The sequence below is a fragment of the Malurus melanocephalus genome, unplaced genomic scaffold (genome assembly GCF_030028575.1).
Source record: "Malurus melanocephalus ecotype Western Australia unplaced genomic scaffold, MMel_1.1 scaffold_237, whole genome shotgun sequence".
NCBI classification, from domain to species: Eukaryota; Metazoa; Chordata; class Aves; order Passeriformes; family Maluridae; genus Malurus; species Malurus melanocephalus.
The window spans coordinates 182442-194583 of record NW_026623469.1 but is presented as its reverse complement, the minus strand read 5'-3'; positions in this window follow the sequence as shown (position 1 = coordinate 194583).

Here is a 12142-nt window from a genome sequence, read left to right as displayed (position 1 = left end):
CTCGGTCCTGCCCCCTCCCCCGGCGCGGTGCCGGCTCTGCTGCGGGATTTGAGGTCGCTTTGGGGGGTTTTGGTTTGATGAGCCCCCGCAGCAGGCGCCCAGGAGGGGGTYCCGTTTCCCATCAGAAGACGCTTTGCAAGTGAACTCGAGCTGCTGCAGACCCCCAGAACACCCTGTGGTCCCCCCAAAGCCGTGTCCTCTCCCCTGCCGGGGATCCCTGAGCCCCTGTGGGTGCAGGAGCTGGGGGACATTGCTCTGCGGGGACAGGTGTGTCCCTCTGAGGGTGGCCCTGCCACTATAGCTCGGTCACTGCGKGGGCTGAGGGGACAGGGAGCTGCARGGTGCGAGTGGAGCTGGGGATGCACCTCAGGGGCACCACGGGGAGTTCARCCGTGCCCAGACCCCTGGAAACATCTGGATCCCAGAGTCACCAGGTGATCCCCCACCCCCAGCTCTACAACCAGCCCTGTCCCACCTCGGGATCTGCTCCAGGGCTGTCTGGCATCCTCTCCCTCCTGTCCGTGCTTGGACAGGCAAAGATGGGGGAGCACCGAGTGTTTGTGTGTCCCACAAACAGTGACAGCCCGTCCCCAGGGTGCACGGCAGGGCCCTGCTCCCAGCAGCAATTCCTACTTCCCGGGGTTGAAACTGATGCCATTCAGTCATCGGGTGTTTCTGAGCCTTCCCTTGGAGCTACTCSTGGCATGAGGAGGGGTTTGGGGTGGACGTGGCCCCTGGGCTCCCCTCCATCACTGCCCTCAGGAGCTGCATGAGTGGTAAGGTTTGTGTGAGGGCTGGGGTTGGAAGGTGTGACCTTCTCCCTGAATCCTCCCAAGAGCTGGAATTGGACTGTCCAGGACAAAGAGCGAATTCTTCCCCCCWCAGTGCCCTGGAAGCAGATTTGAATCCAGTGCCTCTGTCTGTCCCACACTGGGGATGAGGTCAGTGCTGTTTCTGATGGAGGCACTCCCAATTCCTTCTGATTCCAGGGAAACCGCAGCCACTGGGAACGGCTCCATCTCCCTGCTCATGTCTGGCTCATCCAGGAGGAGGAGGAGATGTCCTTCCTGCACCTTTTCCAACTGGCTGGAGGAGCCATGGACTGTGGGTGTGAGCTGGAGGTGAGCAGTCCATGACACCCAGGAGCCAATCCTGAGGCAGTCCTGAGTCAGTCCTGTGCTCACTGAACAGATGGGATTCCCTCCAAAGTGGAAACACTTGGGATAAGACCCCTCTGGACTTCAGGATCGCATCTCCATGTCCTGGTGAAAGCTTGAGGAGGTGACAAAGGGTCTGGATGATCCCAGAGCTTTTCCCTGTAGGTGTGAGGACAATATCAAGCCTGTGCTGGGATCCTGGCTGGATCCCCATGGAGGGAGGGGTTAGGGGGGACTTCACTGCTAGGAAAGGGGCTTCATTTGGGCCAATTATTCTCAAACTGAGGTGGAGGAAGCCGTCACTCCAGCGTTTCCTTTCTTCCCCCTCTTTTTCCATTTGTTGTGTGTGTTTTTTTTCACACTCTGGCAATGGCTGAATATCACACAAGTGCCCTGTCAAGAGATATATTCAATAAACACTTGACACCCAAGCTCAGGAATACATGGCCCGTGGCAAACATGAATTATTCAAATGGAAATCAAGATAATTTTGCTTCTAACTCAGAAAACCAAGACTCTCTCTTCCCTTCTTTATTTTTCTTCTCTTTCTCTCCTTATTTTCTTCCTATTCTTTCTTTCTTTCTTTTTTTCCTTAGCATTTCTTTCTTGTTCTTTCTTCCACCTTCTTCCTCTTGGTGGAAATCCTCCCTTGCATTAATTTCCAGGGAACTCCCTTTGCTGAATGAGCCAAGGTGAGGGCCAGGAAGGACCTCCTTTGGATGAGGAGATCTCTGCCTGTTTGTCCCCTGGAGCTGCTGGATTCCTTTGGAAAGGGCTTGGGATGGTGGCAGCAGGTGCCCTGGAGGTGCTGTGGCAGTGAGATTTGGGATTATCCAGACAAAAACTCATCTCTCAGTCTAACATGACTGGTTTGGGAGAAGTTAATGCCCCAACTGCTCTTTGGGATGCCTTTCCTGCCTGCTTGGTCCAAGTCAGTGGTGGGAGTTGGTTGGGATGGGCTGGGCTGGTGGCAGGAGGGGTTTGGGGTGCTGGGAGCTGCCTGGAGGAACCTCCTTGAGGAGATCTGGGCTGGACTGGTGAGAMCTGGGATTGGCAGTGTACTGGAGAGCTGAAAGGATGTAGGACTTTCCACACAAAGCAGAAATGGTGGCGGTGGCCAAAGCTGGAGAAAAGCAGGGACCTCTCCTCCCATCCCCTTCCCCTCTCATTTCACACCAATCAAGTCTTGATCTGATCAGCACCGAGTGGGACCGAAGGCTGCGGCTCCTGGGAGCTCTTCTCAAGCCTGGGGCTCAGTGGGAAGGGAAAAGCTAGAGGAGACTCTTGGGAAAGTTTTAGGACAGGGGTGCCTTGGCCAGAGCTGTGAGCAGCACACGGGGTATTGTCCTGTCTCCTGCCCCTCTCGGGAAGGTCTCTCTCCAGCTGCTCATGGATTTCAATGGTTTCTCCATAAACTGACGGGGTTTTGCCCTCTCTGATGAGTAATGCCCTGGTGCCTGCTCAGACAGGGGCTGAGRTTCTCCACTGAATCCAAAACAGAACCAAAAGTGTTTTTCTCTGGGCAGAAACTCGCTGGTTTTTGATGAAGAGCTCTGAGGCCTCCAGGAACAAGAAGAACGGCTCAAAGCAGCACTTCAGGGCTTTGCAGGCTTTGAGATGGGTGCACACAGAGAGACACACRTGTCACAGTGCTGTCCCACCCAGGGTCCTCAGTGCTGTTCCATCCAGAGTCCTCAGTGCTTTARGACTGACCAGGGCTACAAGGTGAGTCAGAGGAAAAGCAATCCCACCACCAGTCCATGGGATCCCAATCMCACCACCAGTCCATGGGATTCCAATCATACCACCAGTCCATGGGATCTCAGTCCCACCAGCAGATCATGGTGTCCTAATCCCTCCAGCATTCCATGGGATCTCAATCCTACCAGCAGACCAAGGAGGCTTCAATCCTTTCAGCATTCCATGGGATCTCAATTCCACCAGCAGTCCACGGTATCCCAATCTCACAGAATTCCATGGGGTTTCAGTCCCATCAGCATTTCATGGGGTCTCAATCCCTCCAGCATTCCATGGGATCTCAGTCCCATCAGCATTCCATGGGGTCTCAATCCCTCCAGCATTCCATGGGATCTCAATCCCACCAGCATTCCATGGAATCTCAGTCCTACCAGCAGACCAAGGAGGCTTCAATCCCTTCAGCATTCCATGGGATCTCAATCCTACCAGCAGCCTGTGGGATCTCAATTCCACCAGTAGTCCACGGTATCCCAATCTCACAGAATTCCATGGGGTTTCAGTCCCACCAGCAGCCCGAGGTGCCCCAGGCCCACCAGCATTCCATGGGATCCCATCTGCCAGCTCCTGGYAGACCCTGGCAGTGGGCAGGACAGGGAAGACCCTTCCCAAGGTTGCTYCCCTCAGGTCAAAGCTGTTCACCATGTGACAGGTCCCTTTCCTCCCTTTCCTGGTAACACCGCTGGGTAGGAGGAGGCTTCATCCAGCTCCATCCTTCCTTGCTCTCCCGCTCTCCAACGCTGTTGGCAGGGCCGGAGCTTCCCTCTCGCGGTGAATGGCCGTGGTTACTGTGAGGTCGGGACTGGCTGTCAGCCAGTCCCAGCCCAGCAGAGGGATCTAATGGCCCCGGCGCCAGGCTCTTCAAAGGCAGCAGAATGTGGGTCATCAGCCACGTCATCTCTCGGAAAGRTGGGGGTGCATTAGGCAGGGGGAAGCAATCGTTTAAATTTGGAGAGGAGCTAACTGGAAATTTGGGCCATCAGGAGAGTAATAGGCCGAGAGGAAGGGCTGGGATATTAATAGAGCTGGTTTCTATAAGAGCCAGAGCAGAGCAAGGCATGGGGAGCCACAGAGACCCTCCYGGAAGCAGGAGAGTCCCCAGGGCACCAGAGCATCTGCTTGGGTTTCCATGGAAAGTCTCCCTCTGCATCCCAAGACCCCAGCAGGCCTCTCATCCTCCATCCCATCCTGACAGCTCCTGCCTCCAAGCCACAGCCATCATCCCAAGAAACCTTGGAGAAACCTCAGTGGGTTCGTGGGAAGCTCTGTGTAGTTTGGTGTGGGTCTCATGTGTCCGTGGCTCTCTGCTGGTGCAGYCCCAGCCCAGCTCCTCCCATCCACAGCCCCGAGGTGTTTCTGAGCTGAGCCAGGCAGGTGCAGCATCSCCACCCAAATCTTGGTTGCCTTTGTAGATGGAGCTCTTGGATGGCCTGTCCCTGCTCAACCCTCAGGAGCCCAGGGAGGCTGTGGGGTCTCCATCCTTGGASCCCTCAGTGAGCTGCTCTGCCTGGCCCTGTTCCTCCTGGCCCTGCTCCAACAGGGAATTGGGCTGGAGRTCTCCATTTACCCCTTCCAAACCATGGAATCCATAGAGGATTTGGCTTGGAAGGGACCTCATAGATCATTGGCTTCCAAACCCCAAATGTGGACCCCCAAAACCCTTCAGAGGCAGTGGGCCTGAGACACGGCCCCTCCTGGGACATGCCTGGGACGTCTTTTCCGGAGGGAAGCACAGCCCCACTTTGCCCCTTCTCCCTCACCCCACAGACATCTGGGAATGCACATTCCAGGTACCACAGCTCTCCTTGCAACACCCCAGAACCAACTGATGCTCTGCCACGGCAAACTAGGGGTGCTCTTGAGGGGAATCCCAATTCCCAGGATGAGCCAAGTACTGGGGACAAAGGTTGTGCCCCATTTTTCTACCTCTGGACAGAACACTCTTCACTCCTGGATGTTCCTCCCTTCTCCCAAGCTCTCCCTGCCACCTCAGCGAATTCCCACTGCCTAGGTGGTCTCTGTGCTCTCTGCAGGGCTGGAAGAGCTGCAGGAGCTGAATATGGATGAGGAGGGCTGGGAGAAAGGCAGGGGGTGTTCCCCTTGTTAAATATTTACCGTCCCAGGTGGGTGATGTGACATTTTCTACCCTCCAAGAATTGCTGTGGATTGGCAGGGATGACCAGAGAGGAGCAGGGRCTCTGTCCCAGCCTTGTCTGAGCAGCAGAACCTTGTCCCAGGTCACAGGGAACAGATCCTAAATCCCTCAAAGGGGATCATGTGAGGTGACTCGACAGGCCAAGGGGGAACAGCTTCCCCATTCCCAGAGGGCAGGGATGGATGGGATCTTGGGAAGGAATTGTTCCCTGGGAGGGTGGGCAGCCCCTGGCACAGGGTGCCCAGAGAAGCTGTGGCTGCCCCTGGATCCCTGGCAGTGCCCAAGGCCAGGCTGGACACTGGGGCTGGGAGCAGCCTGGGACAGTGGGAGGTGTCCCTGCCATGGCATCAGGTGGGATGGGATGAGCTTTAAGGTCCCTTCCAACCCACACCATTCCAGGATTCCGTGCTCTGTAACTTTGCCACATCAGCAGGTGGACTTCATGTCACCCAYGGCTCCTGTGACAGGTTTGGATGATGGACGCAGCCGTGAGGGGAATAACAGCCCAGGTATGTCCATCCCATGGAGCTGGTCAAGGAGAAGGGTGTGRGGCTGGACTGAGACCTCCTGTGCCTCTCCTCACACCCCTCAGCCCCACCCAGGGCACTGAGGGTGCCCACCTTGCACACAAAATCCCAGAATCACAGAGCCTGGAAMATCCCTCCAGGATCATCGAGCCCAGCCTGTGCCCCATCCCCACTTTATCCTCAGCCCAGGGCACTCAGTGCCACATCCAGTCCTTCYTTGGACACCTCCMGGGATGGRGACTCCAAATCTCCCTGGGCAGCSCCTKCCAGTGCCTGACCACCCTTYCCAYGGGGAAATTCCTGCTGATGTCCAAYCTAAACCTTCCCCAGTGCTGCTGGAAACACCAATAATGGAAAAGCTGTGAGAGGCTGCATGAGCTGGGACTCTGGAATTTTCTGCAGACGTGTCTGCTGCTGGAACCCCTCTTGTCCTTCCCAATCAAACGCATCCCCCTCCCCATCCTCAGCCAAGCTATGACACTCCTGCAGCTGAGAGATGATCCCAGTGAGCGGGGGCCAGCACCCAAAACCTCCGAGCCACGGAAACATCCTTAACAAGAGCAAAAYCTGCTTTTCCTACTGAGAAATGAGGAAGACACTCCCTTTGAGGCACAGACAGAAATTTGGGCTTCTTATATAAAACAAGCCCACGGCCTGGGGAACCAGCCCATTTTCCAGCAGAGWGTGCACGTTCCCATGCTGGAAGTGGGATGAAGCAGCCCCGGTTACACAATGGGAAGGGCTCAGGTAGTGCCTGGTTGCAGCTGCATTTGATACCCTGCGAGGGCTGCAGGAGCATCAGCCCCAGCTCCTTCCCTCGCTCAGGCAGCCCATCAAATATTTACCGGGCTGCCATAGGCAATTACATTAGAGGAGATAGTTAAACACCCCCTACCCCAGGGCACCCCCCTGCAATGTAAATCAAACAAATTGGACTCTTTTCACAATTGACACACACGATTTTACTTACTGTAAATAATTTAGTATTAAAAAGTCGAGCTACACTTTGCCCCATCTGGATTTTCTTTTCTCCCGCTCTCTCTCCTGCTCCGCTCCAYGGAGCCGTGCGGGCTCCGGGCTCCTAATGCAGGAGATGGAGTGCAGGAATTTTGCTGCCTGGGTGAGCTGTTAGAAGATTCCCATTTCCTAATGGAAGAAACCACACTCAGGAAACTCGTGAAGTTGCCCATTTAAATCCGGCAGAGATGCTCCAGCTACCAAAGGCGGGGAAGGATCCCTCCCTCCGGAAGGAGTTGAGTCTATTGCTGGTTGGCATCTCCTGGGGTCTCAGCAATCTCCTATAAAAGTTGGCTGGATGGTTTCACTTTTTAATTAAAAGCCATCTTTCCCGATTAGGCTCAGCGGGGTTTTAATAAGGATTTTTACAAGCTGGTTCTGTTGGCCAGCACGGCTTGTCTTTCTCTTACAAGTCAAGTGTGAGACCTGCATTAAACATCCTGTTCTGCWGGCTGGGAAGGGATCTTGTCATCATCGGGAACTATTCCTGGATTTTCCTGCAGAAACAGGCATTTCGAAAGTGTGGTAATTCACACCATGGCTTGGCACCRTGCCTGGAGGGGTTTAGGAGCCRTGTGGATGTGGCACTTGGGGACAGGGGTCAGTGGTGGCCTTGCTAGGGAGCGGTGGTACTCCAGGGTATGACAGGACTTCTCCCATATGAATGATTGCATGGTTCTGGGATATCCATTCCTAATTCCAGCACAGAATTCCAGGCCTCTGTTGGGAGTTCCATAATGTCACTACTCGCCACATAAGGTGTCACTTCAGTCTGAGGAGGTCCTGCTTTTGACCTCACACCAAGTTTAGATCAGCTCAAGCGCCCTGTGCAGGAGGAATGCTCTTCCCAACACCACGGGCCTGTCTCAGGAGTGAGACAGACTTTAATTGAGTTAAAAAGCTCCTGGGCCTCGATTTTCCATTCCATTCCTGCACTCCATCAGCCAGCTCCGAGCATCTGCTGGTCCCAGCGCACGGAACTCTGGCAGGTAGCGCCACTTACACATTTCCTGACAGAACCGATTTTCATCAGAAAACGCCAATTCCGATGAGATTGAAGCATTTAATCCCCCAACATCTTAATTTTGACGGATGGCTCCTCCCCGGGGCTCCTGCAGATGGCTGTGGGTCGTGTYGGATGTAATGCACTCGCGGCCCTGGGACGGCCGGGGTGATCCCGGCAGAGCTGCGGCCAGGGACGGGGATGGCTCCTGGACTGACAACTTGGGGCTGGAAATTCCAAGTGCACCAGAAATTYACCATTTTTAGCTACTTCCACCTGCTCAGGCCCTGGGAAGGACCACAAGGAAGACGGAGGGGAGGGAGGAAGAGCCCCACAATTTGTCACAGTGACCAGGTGGGGTGAGGCTGTCCATGTCCTGATGTCCTGATGTCCTGATCTCTGCATCAGCCTACATGACATTTTCCAGCAGCAGCCCTGATAGCCAGGGCAGGTGGGGAGCTGTCCCTAACATCTCTACACTCACCCCTGGCCACCCACCAGCATGGTCCCCCACTGCTGGAAAATGTGTCTGTGYGGGGCTGGGACGGCTGAGCCGAACCTCCCCTGATGAGAAGAAAATGGCAGCGGTCACCTGGGGACGGAGCCATTTGCAGCCAGCCCAGCTGTCTGCCTGGGACGCAGAAAGTCGTGTCTCTTTTCCAGGATCCTCTCCTGGAGCCCTGGAAAGCCGTGTCCCCTCTGCTCCGCGCCGGAGTTGCTGGAAGCTGTTAATCGCTGCCCGTGGGTTTAATTGGGAGCGAGAACACACAGACCCCATTAAAGCCCACGAGGGTGCCAAGGGCTCTCATTCAGGCACAAATGAAGGAGCAATCAAACCCACTTAGGTAATAAAAACAGCTGGAGTCTGCAGGCAACTGCCTGAGGCACCAGAGCACATGGCAGGCAGGCCGGCCCTCTGCAAAGTCKGCATCCTGCTCCAGAGGATGGAGCACACCGGGATCAGACACAGCGAGCAGGGCTTTATCGGTTATAGGCAGGSAGCCAGGCAGAGAAATGATGGATCATCCTCAAAAAGCAGCGGAGAGCTGGAGCTTCTCGAGCACAGCCCTTGCTGGAGAGTGCCCAGGATTGTTTTTCCAGTGGGAATGATGAGCCAGAGCCTCTCCGCACCGGCTGTAGGGGTCACGATTCCTACAATATCGCTGCCCCCTTGGATCATTCACCATTCTATAGCACATAACCACAGCACCTGAGCATCACAGTGCGAGAGCATCTTCCTGGCTCTTCATTTCTGCTCAGGGATTTGTCTCAGAAAGGGTCCCCAAAGCCAATGGCCAGRTTGGTGCCAGCTCTTGGCCTGGAAGCTTGGCTCCCCGTGAAAGGAAATTGTTTTCCAGAGATTCAGATGGTGAAGGTCTTTGCCCTGTGTTTTTATTTGTTTTTTTTTTTCAGGCAAGATCTTGACTTTTCTCTTTTTAATTCTAATTCTGCTGAAGCATTTCCTGCTTCACAGGGGTTGCTGRTATGGGTGGGTGGGAGAGGTGGGTCTGGGCTATTCCATTTGTGAAACAATCAGGGAAGGAAGCTGGAACAGACATGGAAAGCCTGCAAGGAGAGCTGCAGAGCTGCTCCACATTTCTCAAGAAGATCAGAGTGGAGCCCTGGCAACCCCCTGGAAGTTCATCCTGCTCATTGGAAATGCCAAGATTCAGAGCTGCCCGGGGCTAAAGCAACAACTGGGGAAGGGTTTGAGATGTCTGTGACCATCACTGCTGTAGAAACTCCTCCTCRTTTGGTGCTTCCACATTTTTGCACATCCTGGCTGAAAGATGGGGTGGTTTTTCATGGTTTTCCCTATCCAGGAGGGGCCTGATAACTCCTGACTCAATCAAGAGATTTGTTATGAAGGGCACTGCTCTGGAGCCAGCCCACAGATCCTTGCAGGAGGTGGCAGGAGGATGGGCTCAGCCATGGAATGGGGCTGGGAGGGGCGTCTTGATGTCCAGAGTGTCCCTGTGTTTTTGTGTCAGCATCAGGAGTCCGGAGGTGCCTTCAGGGATCTTCCCTGGGCCTCCCTTGCTCCAAAAGCTCATTGTCAGGAAAATGTCCAGGGCAGGATGCTCAGGAATGTGACAGGGAAAGATCCAAAGGCTGGGTGGTTTGGAAAAATCGGAGGAGTGGGAAAGAGGAAATGCTGCTTATTTCATCCCAGCTGGATTTCCTGCAGGAATATCCAGGACCCGAARCTGGCTGGGCCTTTGGACTGGCCTGGGACAGCCACTCTCCTACTCCAAGCTCTGCTTCAGGTGTCAAGGATGGAAAATGGGATCAGAAGTGGCTTCATGCATGTGCTGAGCACCAGCCCTGTGCTGAGCTCATTCMGGTCCTGAGCTTCCTGGGGCTGCGGAAAAGCAGCTGCTGACTCCTCCAGGAGGAGATTCCCATCTGATTTCCCCCTGCTCCAGGGGTTTCACSGAGTGATGGTCAGAAGGGAAGCATGTGAAGATCTCAGCCCAGGATCCCCAGCCCCCTGCACATGTTCTGGGGCAGAGGCTGGAGTCAGTTGCTTGCAGCAAAATGCAGCTTGGCACAGGTTTGCTTCCTTAGTGAGGGTTAAATCCAGGGCCTGGAGCTGAACTGCTCTGGCCAATCTTCTCTGAGCTGCTGAAATGYAGAGAATGAGGAATAAGATGGTAAAGGGGCCAGCAGGAAGAGCCCRGCAAAAGGAATTGTGGAATACCCTGGGACAAAAGCTCCTGGAGTCAGGAGAGAGTTAACAAACCCAGCTAGAGAGGAGAGACTCCACCAAGGAGCACCAGAAGGGATAATTCCCCKTCTAAGGAATCGTGCTGGAGCCTCGGTGAAGGTTTCCAGCAGTCACTTTCCTCTGCCCATCACCTGATCCTGCAGTCTCTTCAGGAGTAGAGAGGAGTCCGTGACTCAGAGCTGTGCTGGCAGCAGGGAGAGGGGAAGAGGCTTCCGAGCTCCTGCCTGTGCTCGCCTCCGGAGACTCGGAGAATCTTGGCAGGGCCTGCTGGCCTCTGGGGCTTGTAGGATGGTTGAGTGTTCAGGAAGGGCTGTCTGCACCGTGGTGGGGCCACTGGCCTGTGTCTCATGCCACCAGGGATGGGGCCTTCCCAGCAGCACCTTGGTGCTGATGCAGRTTTTCCCCCAGGAACATTTCCCTGGAGTCAGGATCAGCCTTGCAGACTCTCCCCCTCCCTCTGCRTGAGCCAAGTGTTGTCCTGGGCTGATTTAGGGATCCACTTTGGAGTGGATTTGATGGCCGTGCCTGAGTCTGGGCAGCACCAGACATGGTGATTGTGGCTTTCAGTATTCTGTCACTGTATCTGGCCTTTCCCTGGGCAGGTCCAGCACCAAAGAGCCATCCCTGGTGGTTGCCTCGTGTCCCTGCCCAYRGCAGGGGGYTGGAACGGGATGGTCTTTAAGGAGCCATCCAACCCTACCCATTCTGTGATCTTTTGGGGACAGTTTAGCCTGTCAGGTAAGGCAGGGATCAGGTCATGGGGTCAGGTCAGGATTTTTCTTTGCTTGTGACACTCACTGACCCAGCCTGTCCCAGCCTGGCAGGATCTCCAGGGCAAGGGACTCAGAGGATGCTGTGAGCAGGCTCTGGAGAGAAAATGAGAAGGAAAATAGAAAACATGGGCCAGGAAGCAAATCCTACTCCCAACTCCTGAAACACCTGCACCGTGTCCCAGAGACACCACTGAGGTGGAGTTTTCAGGGCTGGAGGAGCACAGCCTGCTCCCTGGAGAGGACATTTGCTCTGAGCATAACCCAGGATCTTCCTATCCTCCATCACCCCCAGCACTGGGATTCTTCCTGTATGGGCCCCTTGCTCTGGGCTTCTGGGCCTGTCCTGCTCAGTCCTGCTCCTCATGCACCTTCTGGCAGCAGCTGGAGGGCCACAGAACCCCCTCAATCCAGCAGTGCAATCAAACTCCACTTTCGTGGCAGCAGGAGCTGGCCTTGGTGGCAGGGAGGGAGAGAGGGAAGGAAACGCCACGGGCTGCGGGGAAGTTAATGTATGGATGAGTGCAGAGTCAGTGCTGAGCTGGAGAGGGGAGGCTGGAGAGGCTGCACAGACAGACGTGAAGCCCGTGGCACACTGCACGGGAGGATTTGGGGAACGAGACGGGGACATTCATGGAAACAGGGAAAAATAAGTTGGTGAAACTTTTCTTGATTTCGTTGTTTTTATGATTTTTAGCCCAAGGTTCTTCCCTTCAGAGGGAGAAGGGGAACGATTCCTCTTCAGCCCTGGGTTCCGGGCTGTTGTRCTCCCCAGGTCCCCCCGGGAAAACCAGCCCGGAGCTACGGGCGGGGAGAGCAGGGGGCGGCTGGAGCTGGACAGGAGGCGATGCCCGCCCCACCCCCGCCCCGACCCGACGCGACGAGGGGTGACAGGGAGAGGGGTGCACCTGTGGGGAGCCCCGGGGAGGGGCGGGGATGGGGGGGGCTGAGCCCCGGTTTGGGGGCAGAGGGTAAAACGGGAGGGGAAGAGGTTCCTGGACAGGTGAGGAGCTCTGGTTTGGGGGGGTAC